At 41.7% G+C, this 18,971-nt stretch overlaps 1 long non-coding RNA gene across 6 annotated transcripts; it reads left to right on the top strand.

The window, feature by feature from the left end:
* Positions 1-410: 410 nt before the first annotated feature.
* Positions 411-4,373, top strand: LOC111197604 (uncharacterized). Of its 6 annotated transcripts, none has more exons than XR_007438599.1 (8): positions 411-494; positions 738-974; positions 1,097-1,218; positions 1,320-1,749; positions 1,854-1,940; positions 2,045-2,125; positions 2,365-2,525; positions 3,143-4,373. It is a non-coding gene; the product is annotated as an uncharacterized LOC111197604 (long non-coding RNA). The 6 variants fall into 6 exon arrangements; XR_007438600.1 differs by lacking the exon at positions 411-494 and having other exon boundaries at positions 501-974; positions 1,320-1,415; positions 1,540-1,749; XR_007438601.1 differs by lacking the exon at positions 411-494 and having other exon boundaries at positions 501-974; positions 1,320-1,426; positions 1,540-1,749.
* Positions 4,374-18,971: the final 14,598 nt, after the last annotated feature.

Genomic DNA, 18,971 nt, shown 5'->3' with positions numbered 1-18,971 from the left:
CAATGGAGTGGTGCAGTGATTTTAAAGCTCTAATATTACTTTTTTTTTATAATAAAGAACCAATAAAATATCTTGGCTTTTTGGAGGAAAAATGAGAACAATTAAAATATTAGAAAACAATGTGTAATTCTGGGTTTTTGAAAAATGCTTTATAATTCCTTTATAGTTATCTGAAAAACTGTAATAGAAGAACATACTTAAGAACAGACTAAGTAGTACTACAATAAGTAAGGAATTATGCAGTTGACTATAAGAAACAGGAACATTTTCAGAACTAAAATGAATAGTGGTGGTTTAAATCACTTAAACACCAAGCTATGATGTTTTAATGTTTCTGATGTATATACAAATGGCTAGGCAAGATTTGAAACCTTTGAATGGCCAGCCAATGTTCTTTAGTCCTTTGTGTAAACTACAACATGTGGTTGTACTCTTGTCTTTTCAGGTGCTGTTGTGACACGATTACAGAAGTCATCATATCGTTCCCAGGCAAGGTAAGACCTCCTGCAGAAAGCAACATAGTGTCCTAGGGCGTTCTTGGATGGCCCAGGGAGAAAAGCCACAATGCCTCTCAGTGTGAACTGCTCTTTGCTCAGGGTGATGTTGGCAGGGAATTCGCTTAGTGGAAAACTTTGTTCTGCGGCTGTTTCAATGTACAGTGCTGGACCACAAGCATAACCGTGTGTGATCAAACCAGTGCACATAATTTTCAGTGATGAAGGGTTTTTTGTTTTTAGGCTGTCTGGACAGTTTTCAGGAGATTTAAGTGGCTGAAGACATTTTGAAGGGTTAAGCCGCAGACCATCTTCAAGTGCAGCCTGAAGTGCTCTCATTCCTTCTGTATGTAAAATATCAGCATTCACTGGAAGCAGAGGAATTTCCCTTGTGCGTACCAGACTGCGGCTGCAGTGTGGAGAGGAACACTGACTTTTGCTTGTGGCACTTGGAGTATTTTTCATTGTTGAGGTGATGATGTAAGCAACATTACATTCTGCATTTACTTGTTCCATGCCTGACTTAAGTTCCACAGAGTCAAATATGTCAAACAGCATTTTTGCCCGCTGTGTGTACACTTCTTTATGTACTCCTTTTGTAGAAATGGTTTGGACGAGACGAAACATTTCATTGCTGTTTTGTTGTTCAGTTACATACTGACTGAAATTGCAACTGTCACAGAAGGCAGAGCAGAGACACTGGCAAAAGGAGTCAAAGGCACAGGTATTGATGACGCTCACAAGGGATTTGTCTAGCTTGATAGACTGCTTGGCTGTGTAATTGCCATTTTTTAATATGGCCATTTTGGGTTCTTCTTTTTTTAGGAGTTGAGTCTGTATGTCGCCACTCTGGACAAGGTAGAAGGAAAGAAGATTTCCTTTTTTTCAGTGGCAGACCAAGCCCTCTCCAGTTTTCAACAGGTGTCTCCTGTGTCAGTGGGTCTTTTGTTGTTGATTTGATTCGTTTGTTGTGTGGAATCAATGGGTTTTGATCTTCCATGGTTGAAGTTTCTCTACAATCAGTCAATTCTGATGTACTTTTCAGGGTGTTGGCAGATTGTGCTGCAGAGGAAAGTCGCATGTTACCTTCAATGAATGAAAGGTGTTGGCTGATGAAACGGTCCAGACGAATTGGCAGGTTTTCATGTTTGAAGAGACCATGCTTTTAAATTTTTGAATTCAGCCTCAACGTGGGAAGAGCTGGCAGTGATGTTGTCACATTTGAAAAAAGGAGCCATTACACCTGTCCAGAGAGGTAGGTAAGAGCCTAGTCTAACCAGATGTGGGATAAGCTCTGGAAGGTGGTGCAGATTATCCCGGTCACCATCATGCACAGCTAATGCCTTACTCTCCTCACAGATATTGGTCACCCACTTTTTGACATCAGATGTACATTCTTGGATGGAGTGTGATGGATCTGGAGTGTCGAGACTTTCATCATTCCATGTGAGTTGAGCACTTCCATCTGCAATTCTTTTTTTCAGGCTTGTTTTGCATGTGTCTGAAATGACAGGCAGGCCTTTTTCATCATTGCCTTCTGATTCACTTAGAGCAACAACTGCAATCGAGTGAATGAGCTGTCTGGCATCTTGGATTGTCACAGACTGAAGAACTTGTCCCATGGCTCTCAGGTAAAAATCTCTCACTCGTGTTGCTTTTTTCTGGAGACAGTCCCACTGACCAATCATTTTCATACAGTGTGCAACATCAACTCTGATGAAACAAGGTGGCAGTTTTGTTGAGTCGTTGCTTTGTAGAACCCCAAAACATTCATTTATGTATGTTTTCAAATCCGTGTAAGGGGTAAAGGCCTTGACAAGACCTCCCAGCAATGCAAGAGAGAAGTCTGACACAACTTCTTTTGGAACAGCTGCTCCTGCCCTGCGCCATTCAGAGAGCCAGTTTGCTATGGCATTGATGTCATGCCGCTCAGACAACATTTGCACCACTGGGATGTGAACAGACTCCTCTCCATGTGAGGACAGAACTCCTTTGTATAGGAAGATATGTCCTGATGTTTCTGTTGGTCTGGTGAGTCTTCTGACAACTGTTCCTGTAGCATCAAAACTCACAATTGATCTCTGATTCTTCCTTAGTGTTTTGTACACCTGTAGCTGAGAGGGGGTCCAGTAATGACAAAAAAACTTGTCAAGGCCAATGTCGTGAATGCTGCCATTGTGAGGCACGCTGTATTTCATTAACTGAAGTGAAAGGATTGGATCTTTGTGCCCTATCTGCTTATCCCCCCACTCTTGTTTGGCTTTTCTTAATGTGGTCAGGCTTGGTAGGTGGCTGGGCTCTGGGTCACCAAGTTCCATTATTTTGTACGCCTCTGCAGCTCGCCAGACATGTGGCAGTTTTCTACCCTCCCAGAGTTCTTCAGAGACTTGCACTCTTTTCTGTCCAGATAGCATGCGCTTTGATTTTCCTGTATGAAGACTGTCATCAATGCTGTTTACTGAACATTTTAGCACAGCTGGTGTGCTTATTTCTGGCAGTGTATCACTGGAAATGCATACTATTGCATTGCACTCAGTACAATGGCCACTGATGTCAATACATTTAGCTGCACTGTGTGGGTACACTTTTGCTCTCTTGAAACTAATTGTACACTGTAATTTAGTCATGTTCCATATCTTTTCATTTAGGACATTAGACCAGGTGCCACGCTTCAGGATGGTATACATTCTTTCGTTGGATGGTGCAGATCTGTTTTTATATACAGCCTCCTCTTGCCAGATTTCTCTCCACTCTTGGTAAGGAATGGTGAGTTCAAAGTTAATGTCACATGTTTCTTGTGTGGAATGTGAATCATCATTTGGACTGTCTCTGCCTCCATCTGCTTCTATACCTAGGATTTGCCAACTGTTGTGCCGATTTAATTTGACAAATGTGTACAAACTTTTTGGTGACATTTTTCCTCCAAGCTGTTGACTAAGCTCTGTCCACACCTTTTCAGATGGGCAGGAAATACTCTGTCCTCTCACAATAGCTTCCCTGGCAGCAAGGATGAGCTTTATGACCTCATCCTTGTCACAAACTGGCCCCCTCGGCATCTAAGCAAAAAATTCATATTCACATTACTGCAGTCATGATTATTTTCTTTTGTTTTTCAAAATTGAAAACCTCTGAAATATACTCGAGAAAGATGGATGATCACAAGCCATCAAACCAAGCTGAACTGCCTGAATTTTTGCACCAGGAGTGCCATAAAGTTATCCAAAAGCAGTGTGTAAGACTGGTGGAGGAGAACATGCCAAGATGCATGAAAACTGTAATTACTTACTGTAATAACTTGATTTCTTAACTTTTTTTTTTTTTTTTGCTTTATTTGAGGTCTGAAAGCTCTGTATCTTGTTTTTTTTTTAGCCATTTCTCGTTTTCTGCAAATAAATGCTCTAAATGATAAAATATTTTTATTTGGAATTTGAGAGAAATGTTGATTGTAGTTTATAGAATAAAACAACAATGTTCATTTTACTCAAACATAGAGAATACTCAAAACATAGAGAATATTGAGAAAATGAGAAATGACTGAAACAACAAAAAAGATTCAGAGCTTTCAGACCTCAAATAATGCAAAACAAAAACAAGAAATCAATATTTGGTTGAATAACCCTGGATTTTAATCACAGTTTTCATGCATCTTGGCATGTTCTCCTCCACCAGTCTTACACACTGCTTTTGGATAACTTTATGCCTTTACTCCTGGTGCAATTTGAGCAGTTCAGCTTGGTGGTTTGATGGCTTGTGATCATCCACATTACTCTTGATTATATTCCAGAGGTTTTCAAGTCAAAGAAACTCATAATTTTTAAGTGGTCTCTTTTATTTTTTTCCCAGAGCTCTCTCTCTCTCTCTCTGTCTATATATATATATATATATATATATATATATATATATATATATATATATATATATATATATATATATATATATGTGTAAAATAATTTTTTATTATTATTATGTTTTTTCTCTTCCCTCTGTACCAGTCAAAAGTTTGGGCACCCCTTCATATTTTTTATTGTCTACCCTTCTCTTCAACAGAGTAATATTAAAGACATGTAGTAAACAAATTATGTGATGAATAATAAAGTGTTAAACAAAGAAGAATATGTTTTACGTTAGATTCTTCTAAGTAACTGTTTTAGCTTTGATGCCAGCTTTGCCCACACTTGGTCGTTCTTGTTGTTTTTGGGTTTGTGGAATTTCCCATATGTAGTACTTGTTTTAGTTGAAGGTGTTTTTGTTGTGTTTTTTTTAATAAAGCTTGTGTAAAATTAATGATGTTCTCTCTGATTCCTACAAAAGGTGTTAACATTTGGTGTACTCCCTATAGTGGGATGCAATTAACATGATTAAAAAAATTCAAATGTTAAAATTAAATATATTTTGTACTTAACATAATTACATTCATACATGATTTTCATAATTATGAGAATAAATTGTCAAGCGTAGTGTCATAGATAAACAGCTGAATCAGTATTTTTTAACTGCTACTGGGCCGTGTGTAAGCACCACTATTCCAGCACCAAACTAAGTAATAATTAAGGTATTTGGTGTCTGATTAACTGTGCACCCACTGACTGATTACAGTGTACAGTGAGGTATAAAATGGTACATCATTATATTTTACAAGAGCCTTTATTGTGTGGTGTTTTTAAAGTTTAGTAAATACACACACACACACACACACACACACAAATCCATAGTGCCAATATGTTCATGTTTATCTGCTCCAGGTCCAATTTTTGGCATTATTTTTCTACATAACTAGCCAAGCTGTGTGTGCATTTGCACATCTAGCTCCTCTTAGCTAAATGTATTCATTAGAAGGGGTGTCCACTCTCTTTTGAACATATAGTATAGCTTAATCATGATTGTGTTCTGATGATCTTAAAACAATACAGCTATGGACTATTAATTTAGTGCATGTATTTATTACCTTAATAATGGTTAAAGTATGTATGCTAAGTAAACAACATTAATATGTCTTTGGGCTATGTCTGCTACAGTCAGCTAGTAAGCACTGCCCCCTATGCTTCTGGTGCCCAAAACTAAACTTATTTCATACAAAACATGTAACACATTATTTAATGCCACAACACACTATTTAATGTCAAGCCAACATTTGTCTGACAGCAGATAGACTAGTTTATTTTAAGCCCTGTTTTACCTTAAAATCATGTGCAGGTTGTTGAGAGGTTTGTGTCGCGCTTGTTTTCTGGTCCTCACAGAAACATGACTCAGAATAAAGATTCCTTTTCTTAGTATGTATTAGAATAATTTGTTTTTACTATATTCTTACCAAGTTACAAATATTTTAAACACACAATAAATACATATATGCACAATAAAGCCTGTGCACTTTACCTACTATACTGACCTCACCCACTTGACCTACTACCATATAATGTACATTCCTGACTGTCACCAGGCAAAAACAATTTTTAATTTACAGTGTAAAATGTAAATGTCTTATTTTTGGTTAATGTTCACATTATTCTTTCATAATAAATGATTATAAATGATTATATTATATTATTATTTATAAATTATAAATTATTCTTACACAGTAAATGTTTAATATCTCAATAACGATAACAGCACAAACGTTAATTTTTGCTGCACAAACCAGCACAAACGTAGCACTAACCAATGGAAATATTTTTATTCCATTTCTGATTATACGAGGGGCCAGCTTCACACCTATTCAATATTTTTTTCCTAATAAATCAATAATGATAACAGCACAAACACTAATTTTTGCTGCACAAACCAGCACAAACGTAGTACTAACCAATTAGACCACTTTGGTACAATTTAGCCACAGATGAGGGGCTGTGTTACATAACAGGGAAGACCTATACCTCAGTGAAGCTGGCCCCTCATATTATTAGAAATGAAATAAAAATATGTCCATTGGTTAGTGCTGCGTTTGTGCTGGTTTGTGCAGCAAAAATTAACGTTTGTGCTGTTATCGTTATTGAGATATTAAACATTTACTGTGTAAGAATAATTTATAATTTATAAATAATAATATAATATAATTATTTATAATCATTTATTATGAAAGAATAATGTGAACATTAACCAAAAATAAGACATTTACATTTACATTTACCACACAAACCCCACACCACACACACTTTAAACCACACACACTCCACAGCTCACATACCCCACACCACACACACTCCACCCCACACATACCACACACAATTCACACAACACCACACACTCCACACCACACATACCCCACACCACACACACTTTAAACCACACACACACTCGATAGCTCATATACCCCACACCACACACACTTCACACCACACATACCCCACACCCCACACACTCCATACCACACACACTCCACAGCTCACATACCTCACACCACGCACACTCCACCCCAAACATACCACACACTTCACACCCCACACCACACATACCCCACACACTCCATACCACACACACTCCACAGCTCACATACCCCACACCATACACACTCCACCCCACACACACTTCACACCACACATACCCCACACCACACACACTCCACCCCACACACACTTCATACAACACAACACACACACTTTAAACCACACACACTCCACAGCTCACATACCCCACACCACACACACTCCACCCCACACATACCACACACAATTCACACAACACCACACACTCCACACCACACATACCCCACACCACACACACTTTAAACCACACACACACTCGATAGCTCATATACCCCACACCACACACACTTCACACCACACATACCCCACACCCCACACACTCCATACCACACACACACTCCACAGCTCACATACCTCACACCACACACACTCCACCCCAAACATACCACACACTTCACACCCCACACCACACATACCCCACACTCTCCATACCACACACACACTCCACAGCTCACATACCCCACACCATACACACTCCACCCCACACATACCACACACACTTCACACCCCACACCACACAAACCCCACACTCTCCATACCACGCACACACTCCACAGCTCACATACCCCACACCATACACACTCCACCCCACACATACCACACACACTTCACACCCCACACCACACAAACCCCACACTCTCCATACCACGCACACACTCCACAGCTCACATACCCCACACCATACACACTCCACCCCACACATACTTCACACCACACATACCCCACACCACACACACTCCACACCTGACACAAACCCCACACTCCACCACACATACACCACACCACACACACTCCACACCACACATACTCCACACACCACACCACACTCTCTACACATCACACCACACACACTCCACAACACACACACTCCACACCTGATACACACAACTCACCCCACACTCCACCACACATACACCACACTCCACACCACATTCCAAACACACCACACCAAACACACTCCACAACCCACTCCACACCCCACACACTTCACACCACACACACACTACACAACTATTTGACAAGCCAACTTAAAGTTCGTTCACGAACTTTGCCTTTTCTAGTTATTATTATTATTCTACGCTCAAATTTCTCAACGCTACTCCTCCTACAGTTTTTTCGAGCTAGAACCACCAAACTTCACAGGATGGTAGAACCCATAGCCGTGGAGTGTGCTTGTGCTTTTCTAAGCGATCGGAGAACCAGGGTTCTAGCACGGTTCCGTCAAAGTCACTTTTTTCCCCATAGACTTCCATTCAATTTTCCAAACTTTTTAATTTTTTTCAAACTGCTCTGCAGGTCACAGTTTCTTAGCTAGAACCATGAAAATCTACACACACACTCCACCCCCACACCCCACACATATCCCACACCACACACACTACACACACTACACATACCCCACACACAGTCCACACTTCACACCCCGCACACACTACACACCCCACACCCCACAGACAGTCCACACCCCACAGACAGTCCACACCCCACAGACAGTCCACACTCCACACCCCACACACAGTCCACACCCCACACACAGTCCACACTCCACACCCCACACACAGTCCACAACCCACACACACTCCACACCACACACACCACAAAGTCCACACCACACACACTCTACACACACTCCAAACCCCACACACAGTCCACACTCCACACCCCACACCACACACACTCTACACACACTCCACACCACACACTCTCCACACACCACACACACTCCACACACCACTCACACTCCAAACCACACAAACACCACAACCCCCACTACACACTCCACACGCCACAACACACTCCACACTCAGTCCACACTCCACACCACACACTCCCTCCACACACCACACATACCGCACACCACACACACTCCACAGACCACACTCCACACACACTCTACACCACAAACCACATTACACACTCCACACACCCCACAGCCCACACACTCCACACCACACTCAGTCCACACCACACCCCACACACAGTCCACACCCCACACACAGTCCACACACTGCAAACCCCACACACAGGCCATACTCCAAACCCCACACACAGTCCACACTCCACACCCCACACACAGGCCACACCCCACACACAGTCCACACTCCACACACACTCCACACACCACACACATTCAACACCCCACACCACACCCCACACAGTCTAGACACCACAACCCACACACACCACACCCCACATTACACACACTCTACACACCACACACACCCCACACACAGTCCAAACGACACCCCGCACCACACACTCCACAGAGTCCACACCCCACACCACACACACAACACACTCCACACACATTCCACACACCACACACAGTCCACAACCCACAAACACTCCACACCACACACTACACACTCCACACCCCACACACAGTCCACACTACACACACCCTCCACACGCCACACATACCGCACACCACACACACTCCACAGACCACACATCCACACACATTCCACACACACACACACCACAACCCACACTACACACTCCACACCCCACACCACACCACACACACTCCACACCCCACACACAGACCACACTCCACACAGTCCAAACCCCACACACAGTCCACACTCCACACACAGTCCACACCCCACACACAGTCCACAATCCACACACAGTCCACAATCCACACACTCCACACACAGTCCACACCACACACAATCCACACCCCACACACTCCACACCACACACACTCCACATCTGACACACACACCCCACACTCACCACACCACACCCACACTCCACCACACATACTCCACCCCACAAACACTCCACACCCCACCCCACACACACCCTACACCACACCACACACTCTACACACCACACACACTCCACACCCCACCCCACACAACCCCAACATCACATCACACACTCTACACACCACACACACCCCACACCACACACACTCCTTACCCCACCCCACACATTCCACGCCACACACACTCTACAGCCCACACCACAACCACTTAGCAACCATGTGGAATATGTAAGCAACTGCCTAGCAACCACTTAGCAACCACTTTAGAAATGATAGCAACTGCCTAGCAACCACTTAGCAACCATGTGGAATATGGTAGCAACTGCCTAGCAACCACTTAGCAACCACTTTAGAAATGATAGCAACTGCCTAGCAACAACTTAGCAACCATGTGGAATATGTTAGCAACTGCCTAGCAACCACTTAGCAACCACTTTAGAAATGATAGCAACTGCCTAGCAACCACTTAGCAACCATGTGGAATATGTTAGCGACTGCCTAGCAACCACTTGGCAACCACTTTGGAAATGATAGCAACTGCCTAGCAACCACTTAGCAACCATGTGGAATATGTTAGCAACTGCCTAGCAACCACTTTAGAAATGATAGCAACTACCTAGCAACCACTTAGTAACCACTTAGCAACCATGTGGAATATGTTAGCAACTGCCTAGCAACCACTTAGCAACCACATTAGATATGATAGCAACTGCCTAGCAACCACTTAGCAACCATGTGGAATATGTTAGCAACTGCCTAGCAACCACTTAGCAACCACTTTAGGAATGATAGCAACTGCCTAGCAACCACTTAGCAACCATGTGAAATATGTTAGCAACTGCCTAGCAACCACTTAGCAACCATGTGGAATATGTTAGCAACTGCCTAGCAACCACTTAGCAACCACTTTGGAAATGATAGCAACTGCCTAGCAACCACTTAGCAACCATGTGGAATATGTTAGCAACTGCATAGCAACCACTTAGCAACCACTTTAGAAATGATTGCACCAGCCTAGCAACCACTTAGCAACCATGTGGAATATGTTAGCAACTGCCTAGCAACCACTTAGCAACCACATTAGATATGATAGCAACTGCCTAGCAACCACTTAGCAACCATGTGGAATATGTTAGCAACTGCCTAGCAACCACTTAGCAACCATGTGAAATATGTTAGCAACTGCCTAGCAACCACTTAGCAACCACTTAGCAACCATGTGTAATATGTTAGCAACTGCCTAGCAACCACTTAGCAACCACTTTGGAAATGATAGCAACTGCCTAGCAACCACTTAGCAACCATGTGGAATATGTTAGCAACTGCATAGCAACCACTTAGCAACCACTTTAGAAATGATTGCACCAGCCTAGCAACCACTTAGCAACCATGTGGAATATGTTAGCAACTGCCTAGCAACCACTTAGCAACCATGTGGAATATGTTAGCTACTGCCTAGCAACCACTTAGGAACCATGTGGAATATGTTAGCAACTCCCTAGCAACCACTTAGCAACCATGTGGAATATGTTAGCAACTGCCTAGCAACCACTTAGCAACCTTGTGGAATATGTTATTATCTGCCTAGCAACCACTTAGCAACCACTTTAGAAATTATTGCAACAGCCTAGCAACCACTTAGCAACACCTTAGCAACCACCTTGAAAACGTTAGCAACTGCCTAGCAACCACTTAGCAACCATGTGGACACACCACACTCACTGCGCACACCACATACACTCCACACACCACACACACACTCCACACCCCACACACTCCAAAGCCCACACCACACACACACTCCAGACCCCATACACACTACACACCCCACACCACACACACACACACCTCACACTCCACACACCACACACACCTCACTCCAAACCACACACCCCCACCCTTTACACACTCCACACCCCATGCACTCCACACACACACCACACTCTACACACCACACCACACACACTCCACACCACGCATACTCCACACACCACACCACACTCTCTACACACCACACCACAAACACTCCACAACAGACACACTCCACACCTGATACACACAACTCACCCCACACTCCACCACACATACTCCACACCACATTCCAAACACTCCACACCACACACACTCCACATCCCACTCCACACTGCACACCACACACACACTACACAACTTAGTAACTATTTGACAAGCCAACTTAAAGTTCGTTCACAAACTTTGCCTTTTCTAGTTTCTACTGTAATTCTTATGTAAAGAAAAAAAAGTAAAATAAACAAGTGCCATCAGATCACCCCTTTTTACAATAAATTATAATGATGGGCCTCCAAATCATAAGTATTATTAATGTGTCTTAGTAAGTTTCCATCTATGGGTGCCAGTCTGCCCTTTCATTAGAAAAGGCCATCATTATGAAGCCAAACCTACGAGGCTGTGTCCTAAATGTTGCCACTTCAATAGAGTAAATGGGATTCAGTCAGTGGGTTCTCCTACAGCTTTAAAACATAATGAAGAACCTTGGTATCTACCCCCCTAAGGCAGAAGTGCCCCCAGTGGATTTATTGTGCTGTTGTACCCTATAAGTAACCTTACTATGTGATGGAACAGTACAAAGTAAATTGGCAAGTTTAAAAATAATAATTTTAATTCCTAAACTGAGTCCACCACTGGTCAGAAAGTCACTATTAATATGAGGGAGAATCCCGTGAGTCATGAGAAATGTGGGATGTCTGCAGTAACTAATCCAATACTGCAGTAGTCCAAGTATGCTAACATTAATTCTAATTCTAATTGTAATAATAATAAATGTATTATTCTCAGAAACTTTCCTTCCCTTTTCTCTAATAATAAGAATCTCTCAAAATGGAGATCGACCTTTGAGGCAGAAGAAGACAGAAGTACAAACAGGCTGTAATTACTCTATGGAATGTAACACACACACATGCAGGCAAGCAGTGTGACTTGTGTATGAGCCTGAGGCAGCCGTGAGATGGGCGAGTTATTAAATCTGAGGTTGACTTTAAGATTGAGGAAATCCTGCACTTATATATGGGTCTGCTGGATGTTTGAATTAATATGTTTGTTTAAATAAATCTAAAGAAAGGATAGCAAATAATAGGAGCTCTGGCAGATCCGTAGCCATGGAGATGTTCAGGATGGAGCGTCAGAAGAAACTGGAGATATAGAGATAGAGGGAGGGGAGGTTGGGGGGAGTAAAGAAAGGGGACGTGGGGGTGGGGGTGGGATGTGGGGGTTGAAGGAAGAAAGGGCAGCAGACAGAGGAAAAACAGAGGGAATACACAGAAAGGAGATAGGCATGAGGACGGACGAGAGACCTGTGGAAAGGCCAGAAGACAGACAGGAGAGAGGTCTGTGGTGGTCTTGGTGAGGGGTGGGGGTGTTGGGGGGGGGGGTTGTAGCAGAAGTAGGCCAATAGGCCACAGAGAGAGCCCTCGTGTTATTGTGAACAGAATTGAGCTGTCATTCTATTTCCCAACTCATCACTGCAGGCCTGACTGCGTTTACATCACTCTGTCCCCTCTGATTCTACATCACTGCAGATAATACCACTCCCAGCTGCTCATCCATCTCTCTTTTATCACTCTTCTGATCACCGTCCGCCTCTCTCCCATCATTACCTTTACTAATGAATCTTCTTTTCTCTTTGTCTTTCTCAGCACTCTCGTACTTAAATTGTGCTGAAATAAACCCATTCACAGGGAAAATATCAGCTCAGATTATCACCACTGATGTCAGCATGCAGTTCTGTTTCAGGCAGATATGTAAATCATTACAGGTGTGTTGTGATTAGACACTGGATCTCAACATAAGAAGGTGTAAAACTGCTTTCCGTTTTGGCAGTGTACTTCCTGGTGAGAGAATAGGGAGAAATCGTGAGAGGATTGCACTGTAAGGCATTTTGTCAAGTTTACTTCCCTCAGTTGAGGGAAGCAGAATTGTTGTTTTGTCTGCTCCTCCATCATCTGTTTCTCTGTCCATGTTCTACACCAGCACACACACAGTGTCCAAATAATGAAGCGTGTTTTTTTTGGAAGTTCTAATAATAATAGCTTTTATGATTTGAATTTATGAAGTGCTCTTTCAATTAGACAGAGAAAACGTGTTTACCCGATTCATACAATATAAGAGAGAGAGAGGAAGAGGGCCAGAGAGAATTAGAGAAGAGAGAATAAGTAGAGAGAGACAGACAGAAGGAAAGATAGAGAGTGAGAGAGAGAGAGAGAGAGAGAGAGAGAGAGAGAGAGAGGGAGAAAGAAAGAGGGGGAAGAAGGGAGGGAGAGACAGAAAGAAAGAGAGTTAGAGAGAGAGAGATAGAGAGAGAGGGTAGAGAGATAGAGAAGGATGGTAGAGAAAGAGAGGTAAAGAGAGAGAGAATGGGGTAGAGACAGAAGAGAGAAAGATCTAGAGAGAGAGGAAAGTAGAGAGACAGAGAAAAAGGTAGAGAGAGAGAGAGGGGGGAAGAGAGAGAGGGGTAGAGAGTGAGGCGGGTTGGACTAGAGGTAGAGGATGTGATGAAGGGTGTAGGTTTCTGGTAATCAGTGTATGGATGGCGGGTGATGGGTATATAGGTCAGGCTCACATGGCATCTCACACTGACTCATCCGAGCCACAACACACGCCTGTGCCCGTCTCCATGGCAGCAGTGGCGTGGACTGGTGCTCCTGCCCGTTTGCATGCCTCACATGGTGCTGTGAGCATCTGCTGCTCTGAGCCGGAGCTGAAACGCTGGCAGCAGAACATTTGCCTCTCAAATGGGCAGCAGGTCACTTTCCCTTTTCCTCGCCGGGTTTACTGAGCGGTGCCGTATATATATTTATTTATATAAATAAAGGAAATCAGTCAAATCTGGAGCAGAAAGTTGGGGGATGCAATATATCATAATCAATATGTCAACATGATAATATCACCTGCCATCTGATAAAATCTGCCATCTATATGCGATTTAACTTGTAAAAAAAAGAGCAACATGATGATTTCTTATCTCAAACATCATCATCCAGTGAAGTCAACCACTACCCCGAGTACAAATATCTAATGTGTATTACTATTAATACATATATACACATCAGCACTGTCAACGTTAATGCATTAACTCAATAAATTAATCTGGAAACTTTAACGCTTAAATTATTAACACAAATTAATTATTTTACACATTTTGGCCCAATAGTTCTTGCTTCTTGCACAGCACAGTTCAGTGTAAGTTAGTGATGAACACAGCATCACTACTGTTGAGCTCAGTAGTTACTTTTATTTATTCTGAAATATGGATTAAATCTCATAACTAACTGTAAATCTCCTACCCCTTCCTGAGAATATAATAGAGAGGGCTCTACACTTTAACATTAGAAGTTGTAATTATATAATACTGTAGATCACAATGTCTCTGTTTTTTCTCTGTGTACCTGTGTCAGATGAGGGTAAAGGTCTTCCAGGCTGTGTTCCTACTGAGCGATAGTTTGTTGTCATGTAAACTGGGTGCTGTTATGCTGGAAAATAAATTAAAATGTGGAGATCTGGAAAAACAAATACCCAAGCCCTTTTTAGTCATGCAGGCTTGTGTTGACTACACCAACATGTTCAAAGCCTTAGTCACTGTCCTCGATGATTCAGGGACAATAGCTTCTCATTATGAGAGGGTTTGAGTCTTAAAGTGGTACCAACAGCTTTTGATACCATAAAAACACACAGTCTCTAAATAAACAATTACACTGACATAAGAAGCTGTGTGAATGTAATGATGATATACTCTGCTTGACTCAAAAAAAGTCTCCACTATAGTAAGTAAATGATCTGGTGCAGCTGTGCAGGTTTAGGTTCAGCAACAGTATGTGCTGAAAGAATGAGGTCAGCTGACTACTTGAATATACTGAATATAGACCAGGTTATTACATCTTTTCTTCCCTGATGGCACGCCATATTCCAAGATAACAATGGCAGGATTCATGGAGCTGGAGATGTGAAAGGGTGATTCAGGGAGCATGAGATCATCATTTTCACACATGGATTGTTCACCAGAGTCCAGACCTTAACCTCATTGAGAATCTTTGGGATGTGCTGGATGGAGAAGACTTTGTGCAGTGGTCAGACTCTACCATCATCAATGTTGCTGCAAGATCTTGGTGAAAAATGAAATCTTGTGATATTGAAGAAGCTTAATGATACAGTGCCACAGTGAATGTGTGCAGCAATCAAAGCTAAATGCAGTCCAACCAAACATTAGAGTGTTTTTTTGGCCAGGCAGTGTAGTAGAGAGATTACAGTATTAGAGTTAGAGAATGAGTTTACTGGGGAAAACTGTTCTGTAACTGTAGGGAAACTTTAAGACCCTGTTGGATCCTTTAGCCTGGATATAAGAGGAGGTTGAGACGGTTGGGTATGGTCGAGGTTCTAGGATTATGCAGCACATTTACTCACAGATATTGCTACAGCTGGGCCTGTAGATCCTGCTCTACACTCATAAGTTGAAGTCCCAGCTGCTCCAAAAATGCTGGATTGGTGATAAATCTGCAAACCTAGCAGGAAAGGAAATGTAATCTAGTGAAGATATTCTTGTAAATCCCTTGCTGTGTGTAGGTGAGCATTATCCTGCTGAAAGATGTGTCAGTTGGACGCTCTGCCATGAGAGGCAGCAACACATGCTGCTGCTGCAGGATGTTCTTCACATATCACTGAGCTCTTAGTGTTCCTCGTATCACTAATAGGGATGACTGACTGTCGTATGAGCAGTTGGGGAATTGTACTTCAAATCCAGCAAAAGCAAGATTAAAGCCTTCACCACAAGACTTTCATACTTGAACCTGACTGTTTTCAAATCGCAAGCAAAACCTAAATTTGTCAACAGTACAGTTTAAATCTGTAGCAGTGCAGGTTTGTCATTTAAAACACCTCTGCAAGTAGGGACAAAGGATGAACTTGTTAGGGGCAATTCATCAAAATTACTATCATGCATCCTGTCTTCATGTGAGTTGTAGAGCCATCAATAGTAGTCAACCATCTTTCACCAAGAAGTACACTACCCAAAAGTAACCTCCGAGAGGTTTTTATAGGGCAGCAGGGAAAGCACTATTTTTTGCAATACTGAAATTTTTTTTAAATATATAAAATTATCACAAATAAGGGATGATACAGACATAAGCACAGATATTTATATTTTAATTTAAACAAAAAAGACAAAAAAGAAACTAAACAGAAAGCAAACACTGATAATGCAAAAAAAAAAACAAAGCAAATTACAAAGACAACACTAAAGACAAGAAAACTGGATATATAAAACAAAACTGAGAAAGCAAGACTAGATTATGATAATATACAGATCGGCCTGGGAGCACAGAAAGCATACAAGGATTCAAGAGAATACAACAAGATACAAAAATATAAATGGAACAGATATGAAGGAATATAAATCACTCAAACCAGACATTGGGCACTCAAGGCAAACCAAGCTCTCCACAAGGAACACTAAAACAGAATGGCTAATATATACAATGAGGGTGAGGAACACCTGGAACCAGTAACAAGGGGGTAACAAACAAGACAGGACAATCACAAAACAGGGCCATGTGCTTTTTTGGGACCAAAAAAAAGGAAAAACAGAAGACAGACATTCACTGAGGTGTGATTAAAAATATTTATAAATATTTTATTATTAGTTTACATGTAAAGACTGGTGTCAGACAGTGGTTCATTTTAAATACATTTACATTTACAGTGTTTAGCAGACGCCCTTATCCAGAGCGACTTACAACAGTGCTTCATAGTTTATCTCAAAATATCCAGGGCTAGTTTGTACAGTCAAGAGATACACAAAGCTTGATAATGTTTAGAAGCCTAGTAGTTTAAAAACTATTTAAAAAGAACTCCAACTGCTCTTAAAAAATAAGCTGCAAGATGTAGTACATTTGATAGTTTTAAAGTTATGCTTTTTTAAGCTTTTATCTACAATTTGATTTAAACAATCAGAACATATAATCATATATTGGATAGATAGATACTTTATTGATCCCAGAAGGGAAATTCTGGAATTGCTCTGGAATCGTAATGCCTGTATTGTGAAATGTGTCACATCTGCAAGTTCTTGACAGTTCACTGCAGCCCTATTAGCATCCGATTCAAGATCAACCATCTTTAGAGCTCAGCTGTTCTTTTTCAGCAGCTAAACACACAGTCGGTTAAGTCAGGCTTACATAAGGTACAAAGCTGCGTAACAGGCCTAGGGTGTGTTTCAGTTTAACACCAGTCGGGTATTTCACAAGGTTTAAGGTAATCAAGGACTGCCATACAAGAATGCACATTACCGTTCCCTCCACTGCACAGGCCTGACTCCAGGCTTTAGTTACTGAGAAGCTGAGAAACTCTGCCTAATGAAATATCGCCCATGTGCCTTGTTTATTAAGCGTCTCAAAGCAATTGTGCACATGTAGGACGAGTAATTGCCTTTTCACCTCATGGCGAATGAGATTATGTTGACTGACGCAGATGATTTCACATCTACAACGTCACTATTGGCTCTGATTTCATGAAGCGGATGTTTGTGGAGACGCACGTCTGATGATTACAGATTTTAGGTGGAACTGCTGATGCTGTCGAGGTAACAAATACAGGACAGTCGCCAACGTTGAACTAACAATTTCACTTTTGTAGACGAGCTTCAGGTTTCATGACTTTTGGCACATCCATTAAAGCTACGGAATGCTGCACTGACCTGTATTGAATGTCTACTTCATTGAATGTGGATGTGATTTCACTCATTTGTCTGTTTGCATGGACATTTCCAGCCAGACACCGTTGGTCACTATCATTCCCTCCCACTGCACTGTCCACTGTGGGTGGTAATATTAGTCTTGGTGAGAAAATGGTGTTTAACACTGTGGAAGGAGAAATGTTAAATACCTGCACAACTTAAGAAATGGAACATCCCACCCATCTTACACTAAAATCTACCTCTATTTCCTGTTAGCTACATACACCTCGTAGCTCTGGTGCAGAACAAAATCCAAACTCAAAAACAAGAGGAGTAAGTATAACTGTATTAATTAAGATTAGTGGTGTCAATCAATAAAAAAAAATAACTGCAATTAATGCAAGTTTTTATAGTGGATATTTAAATGTAAATTTAAAGACTGAATGTAGAAAATGTAAAATGCAATTGTAATTATATTAGTGGTGTTAAAGAAAAAATACTAGTATATACTTGTAAATTTGAGGGGA

Source organism: Astyanax mexicanus, chromosome 4 (genome assembly GCF_023375975.1).
Source record: "Astyanax mexicanus isolate ESR-SI-001 chromosome 4, AstMex3_surface, whole genome shotgun sequence".
Lineage (NCBI taxonomy): Eukaryota > Metazoa > Chordata > Actinopteri > Characiformes > Acestrorhamphidae > Astyanax > Astyanax mexicanus.
The sequence above is the reverse complement of the archived record's forward strand: the minus strand, read 5'-3'. Positions and strand labels throughout refer to the sequence as shown.